The sequence below is a fragment of the Crocodylus porosus genome, unplaced genomic scaffold (assembly GCF_001723895.1).
Source record: "Crocodylus porosus isolate Cpor-Errol unplaced genomic scaffold, CroPor_comp1, whole genome shotgun sequence".
In the NCBI taxonomy this organism is placed as follows: Eukaryota; Metazoa; Chordata; order Crocodylia; family Crocodylidae; genus Crocodylus; species Crocodylus porosus.
In genome coordinates, this window is record NW_017728917.1 from 7224780 (window position 1) to 7231553 (window position 6774).

At 39.1% G+C, this 6774-nt stretch overlaps 1 protein-coding gene across 1 annotated transcript in view; it reads left to right on the plus strand.

The window, feature by feature from the left end:
• Positions 1–6774, plus strand: part of CNTN3 (contactin 3) — a 158927-nt gene that overhangs the window by 89528 nt on the left and 62625 nt on the right. The gene's annotated exons all lie outside the window — the stretch shown is intronic.

Here is a 6774-nt window from a genome sequence, read left to right on the forward strand (position 1 = left end):
TGACTTCCTGCCCTTTGGGCAGGGGGCTGGACTCGATGATCTCCCGAGGTCCCTTCCAGCCCTAATGTCTATGAAATCTATGAAACTTTCCTTTGTGCCTGCATCTACAATTTTGTATTTGGGGAATAATCCTTTAATGACTTCCAAGAAATACACAGAAGTCACAGTTTCTTTCATGTCAGTAGTATGTCATCAACATTATGTCCAGTAACTCAAAAAGACAATTACCCTTGACATTTTTTGTTTTCTGTTTCAGTTGGAGCTGCTAGCTTCCATGAAAAATCTGATTCCTATCGTTTCTCTAGTTAGCAGTGTGATTATTTTGCAGTTAGCAGATGTTTTGCTGATGTTAAGTATTAAGGGACAAACATGGAGATGGGAGGATCTGTAGTCAAGAAAAAGTGTCAAGACTGACTTGATTTTTCTACCATGTCTAGTTTGCTTTCTAATAAATTGTGAAGTTTGCTATTCCCTAAGGTGTGACTGCTTCCTTGGCATGTGTTATGTTTTGTTTCCAAATGCCTACTACAGCCTGTGTTGTAACACACTGATGCATCTTGAAACTTTGTCTATTCATTCTTGAAGCAGTGTCATGATACCATGCTGGTGAAAAAACCTGAAATAAAACTCTCTTCTATAGACTTGACATCATAAATCCTGTGAGAGCATCTGACCAACCACTGATATGTGATTTGACCTCTTAAAAGGTCAAATTGCAGAGTTAGATCTACTCACATTTTTGAATTTCAGCTATTGGTTAGAGATGCAGGATTTACCTAACTAGTACATTAATATATAGCTGGATTTAAAGTGGTATTAATATGCTGATGTTAAGATTATCCAGGGTTATAATAGTTAATATTAGCACAATGATTTGAGAGAAGATAATTTCTATTTTTTTGGTCATGATTTATCTAGATTTTTGGGGGCAAATTAGAGATTAAGATATAAACTTCACGAGGAGCAGATCTGCTGACTGCATGATTTCTTGCAACAAAGTACCTGGTGTTGATCACCATCAAAGACATGAGACTGGCCTAGACTGACAATCAGAATACGGATCAGTTTGATACAGTAGGGTAGTTCCTATGTTGAAGAAGGTGAAAAAACTAAGCGGACTAAACTTTATAATTTCTGTATCTTTATAATATATTTATGAGGTTTATTCTGTATACCAAGTGAAATAGCCATGATAGAATTATCTATCTGAGCTGAGGGGCATGTGGCCAGGCCCTGGCAGGACATTTTAAATAGGGAGGGGTCCCTTCTCCTCCCCCTCCCCCCCCAAGCAGCCCAGCAGACAGTTAGTAACACAGTGTTTATCACCGCTAACTCAATGTTTATCAGCCCGTTAAGAAAACAACAGTCTGTCATTAGTTCATGCTCTTCTTAAACAGCTTTTTCCAAAGAACGAAGGGAGGGACATTACCAGCTACCTGTTGATTAGCTCCAAAAAGCCTCAAGCTGACACTGTCCTGTCTGCCTTTGTCCCATCTCCCACAGCACAGACCATAGCCAGCATGTGGTATACTAGCTAATGCTGAGGTGTCTCCGTAAGGCAGAGGGGAGGAGGGAATCCCTGCTTGAGCAGGGAGTGGTGAGGGGGAGGAGGAAACCAGGAAGATGCCGCTATAAGTGCAGTCTCTGTTGGAGCTGCAGCCAGGGAGCAGAGGGGAGGGGCCAGTCCTGCTGGGCTGGAGCAGAAAGGAGAGCCCTTTGCAGAGTTGCAAAGCATCTGGGATGCTGAAGGAATCTGATTTAACTTAAACCAGGAAGGGGTCTGGGACAGGCATTGCATAAACCAGTTTGCCGCAAAACAGTTAAGTCTGATGCTACATTCAACCAAGTTTATCTCAAACCAGTTTCAGCTATTTTCAAACTGGTTTATGTGCACTGAACATCTGTTCTGTTACAGGTTTAAACCAGTTTCTGATTACTTAAACTGATTTATGTGGAACGTCTGTCCCCACCCTTGAGGGTTAAGTTACAGGTAACTAAGACCACTTTGCTTCTGAAGAAGAGTTGCCACAGGGAACTTCCTGCATTGTTATTCAGTTTATGTACATTCACTTCACGTATTAGTTACGTTGCTTTAACTTTCCCAAGTGTCTCAGTGCAGATAAGTTGGAAGTGAGCATAGTGACGTCTACATACAAGAAAAATACAAGAGGCACTACAAGCGCAGTAGACTAATAGCATGTCACAGCAAAAGCTAAGGTGCAGTAGAATTAGTCTACTGCACCTTAGCATCGCCTAACGCACGTGTACCAGTGGTACTGCTCAGTAGTACTGATTATGATGCATTAAAGTAGCACCTGTAATAACTAATTTAATGCACCGTAATTGCGGCACAGTAATGAATGTGTAGCTGTGCAAAGTATCAATCAGTAGTTGATTAATTAACTGGCTAAACTTAAAAGGAAATAGTTATGTCTACTTAATAGTACATAAGAGGATCTCAGATAATATTGATATAAGAGAGAGAGATATATATATATATAGACCATCATGGCTACAACAAACTTTGTATGGGCTTATTGTTGCTCTGGAGAGACAATGGGTGTGTCTACATGAGACATTTACTGCAGCTGACTAATTAGCTCTACAGTAAAACATCACTATCTTCATGTGCAGTGCTGTTAGGATGGAGTAAACTAATTAACTTTACCATAGGATAGTACTGCCAGATACAAGTACAATCCCCTGGTGAAGTTATTTACATAGCTACAGTACACATGTAGATGCTGATGGGGCACAAAGGCTGCCTGCTGGCTAGCCCCACACTGGAGCACCCTTGTGCCCCAAACAGCCCCTCCACAGCACACTGGGGCAGGTTGGAGCAGTCCCAGGCTGGCAGGCTGACCCCCGGGACCCTCTGCCAGCTGAGGCTGCAGCCCCCGGCTCAACTTGCTGCAGCCCTGGGTGCATGTGTAAAAACTGTGCCCAGGAGTAATAAACTCTAACACAAACTGTACCAGATTTTATTCAGCCCCATTAATTGCACATCTGGATGTACGCAGTGTTGATTAGACCAATCCCAGAGATTGGACCAGTTTAGCTTGCAGCCTACCAGAGTAACAGCCTTTTTCAGGACACAGCCAGTCTACCATGTGGATGAACCCTAAGAAAATTGTCTCATTTCCAAAACCGACTAAGAAACCACTAAAAATCAGTGGGACTCACCCTCCATAATATGTATTACATATACATATATATGTGTATTTATGTATGTATATAGGCAGTCACCAACACTACAGGGACCTGACCTCTGAGTGGGGTTCCTGAATTGCCATGTAAATAATGTTTGAGGAATCAACCAAGATAAAAGAGTAATAGCTATAATTCCAAATATCTCATGTACCTCTTGGTCTCAACAAAGAAACAAAAAGTACACAATTGAAGGCAGAGAATTGGCTCTCCAAGGAAACCTAAAAAGCTCATTACTTTCATTTATAACAGAAAATCAACTCAAGAAATGTAATTGACAGAAAAGAAGCAATTTTCTGCCCCTTGGGGCACACAAAGAGCAGGAAAAGGCAAATGGAGTAAACATAATAAGTCACAGAACAAGTTGTTTAATATGAATTTATTTGGAAGATAAGAATACAATTTTGTTAGACAGTGTAAATATAAAATGAAATACTGGTTATGGGGCTCTGGGAAAGAAGGGCTGTACTCCATTTTTTTAAAAAATAATCAATGAGAATTTATATTGAATGGGGGATTAAGTCTTTAAAGGTATGTTTTATTTCAGGGTTTTCTCACAGGCTGTCCATACATCTGATAAAAGTGGGAAATACTTGAACTGATTCTCCTTGCAACTCACAAGAATAATTCCAAATTATGTCAAACTCTACATAGCAGAATCAAGCCTTTCAAGCCAAATATCCGGATTCATATTTTTCCCTTGAAAGCACCTTTTTTCTGGGGGGAAAAATAAAACATTTATGAAACAACACTTCTTTAAAGATAGCAGTTGGGTGGCTGTGTTGAATTTCTCTGTATCAGCTAAAAGGAAATAAGCACATTCAAAGCGACTATTCAGAATGACTATACAATTCTTATTAATTAACGTATGCGTGTTTTAGTCCAAGACAAACTGGTAGTAGGTTTTATAATGCACATTTTATACAATTAGCATCTAATAACAAAGTTGCAATAAACTTGTTTTTCCCCAAAAAGATTTCTTATGCTTCTTTCCTTTGTTAAATACAAATTGTCCTACACTACAAACTCTTAACAAGCCCTATAATAGTACTTAGTGTTTAATAGTACTGAAATCAGTATTCCTGTATAGAAATATAATTGGGATCTATAGAAGTTAATTGCTTAAAAATAGAGCTTGGAACAATTTCTTATCAGTTTTATGAATCATCCTGTAGAATTTTTTTTATATTCATCAAATTCCCTATTAAATTCTATGCTACCAGTCCCTGGTTTTAGAGACCATAGACTTATTTGTGGCCAATGGTCACCAGTTGTTTTCTTATCTTTGTGTTGAGGGCATGTATTTTTCCATTTTTGGTCAGCTGTATTACAGGCTGTTAGGTCTTGGGCAGATTATACCTGTACCTTCTCCTTGGTTGGCTACAAGATTGATCACCATGGGAATAGCTTGCCGAGAGATGCTTAACTGGTCTGCTGTTACCCTAGCTAAATGCCCTTATCCCTATTAAAACAATAGGTGTTATATTGCCTTTGTATAGCTGAAGCTTTGGTTTTTTTTCTCAGTAATTCATATCCAAAAAATTTTCTGGAGGGGGGGGAAAAAAAAAGCATGCTATGGGGAGGCCATAGTATCCATAATGATTTGTATTCCAATGCTTAATTATCCTTATAGTTAAAAAGATTCTTCCTTACATGTAACCTAAATTATCCTGGTTGCTAATTAAGCCACTTTTTCTTGTCTTATACTACACATGGAGCATATTAGATCAATGTCTTTCTTTAACAACCTGTTACATATTTGATGACTCTTATAAAGCCACCTTGCTTTTCTTTTTTTCTAGGCTAAACAAACCCTATTTCTTCAGCTTTTTGTCATGGGTAATATTTTCTAAATCTCTTCTTATTCTTGATGCTTTCTCCTGGACTCACTCTGACTTCCCTACATTTCATTAACATATAACTACATCTTAGAGCACTAGACACATGAGTACTCTGCCTAAAACCCCACTATTTCTATGGACAGTGAAATAATCTCCCACATTTTCATACATTTGCCTTTTTTGCGATATCTTCTCATGTCGTGTGTAGTCCACCATAATCCCCAGAACTTTTCTGTAGCAGTGCTGCCTAGTCCATTCTTCTGACTTTATGCATCCAGAGCATAGTACTTTGTGCTGGTTTTTTTCTGGAATTTAATCTTGTTGACTTCAGGCTTTTTAGCGAATATATCAAGATCATTCAATCTTGTCCTCCCAAATACAACCCCTCCAATATTATAGAAATAGGTATCTAATATACATGTAATATACACATCATCCAAACTATTGATGAAAATAGTTTCTGCTACCAAACCCTGTGGGGCATTATCAGATATATCCTCCCAGTTTGAAAATAAGCCATTGATAATTGCCCTGGCGTTTGGGGTTTCTTTCCAACCCATGTGCATGCACCTTTATAGTAGTTTTATCTAGGCTGTAGCTCTCTATTTTGCTTGAAATGTAATGTGGGGCTGCAGCAAAAGTCTTGCTGACATAGACATATATCTACTGGTTGACATGATTTGTCCTTGTCCTTGACAACTTTATGTTAGTTTTTCTTATCACCTTATTATCTTCTCACTGCTTACAAAGGGATTGTTTAATAATTTGTTTCAGTATCTTTCCAAGAATCAAAGTTAGGCTAACTTGTCTGTAATTCCCCAGATCCTCTTTTCTCCCCTATTTAGAGATGGGTATGGTGTTTGCCCTTCCCCGGTACTCCAGGACTACTTTTGTCCTCCATGAGCTCTTGAGGAGGAGGCTTTAAAAAATAAGCTATAGAAAGGTCACCATTTTATTCCATTCTACAGGATGGCACTCCTGAACTCTGGATAAATTGAGGAGTCTGATCTAAACTCTGTGCCATTTGCCCTTCTCTAGCACTGAGCTATATGCTGAGATTAAAGGAAAGAAAAGGAGAGGGAAAAAAATAAAACAGGGTTTCTCTCCTATTTTAGATAAGGATTGTGCAGCAATTTACCACAGGTCCTAATAGGAAAGGGGGTAAAGGAAGAGATGGAATAAAAGATTGGGAAATGACATAAGGGGAGATGAGAGGAAATCATGAAAACCAGACCCAGAAAGAAGGGAAATGAAAAAATAAAGTGAGCACAAAGCAGAACTAAGGGTTTCTCCTTTTTTAACGCATCACGATACGTAAACAGACCTAACCCTTTGGCTTCTGGAAAGGTGCCAGTGCCCTCGGTCTGCTCTGGTTGGGCTTTTTTCGCATCGTTTAGGCCCTCAGTAGAATGGATGCACTTTCTCCTTAGGATCACTGCTTTCCACAGAAAAGGTCACGTTGCATGTAGTTCAAACCCAGCACAAAGCTAGTCATTGTTAAAATATGTAAATGCCAGAGTGGCTTTAAAAAGCCACAGTACTGAGGAATAAATGTCAGTGGATTTCAGTAGTTCACATAAAGCAAATGTCTGTTTGTCTTAGATAGCAAAGGAAATGAAATTAGCACGGGCCCAATGCTGCCACTTCGAGTGATGCTTTGTAGTGGGTGAGGAGGCAGAATAAGGCCCTCTAAGATCCCGTTTTTTTCTTAATACTAGCAATATGT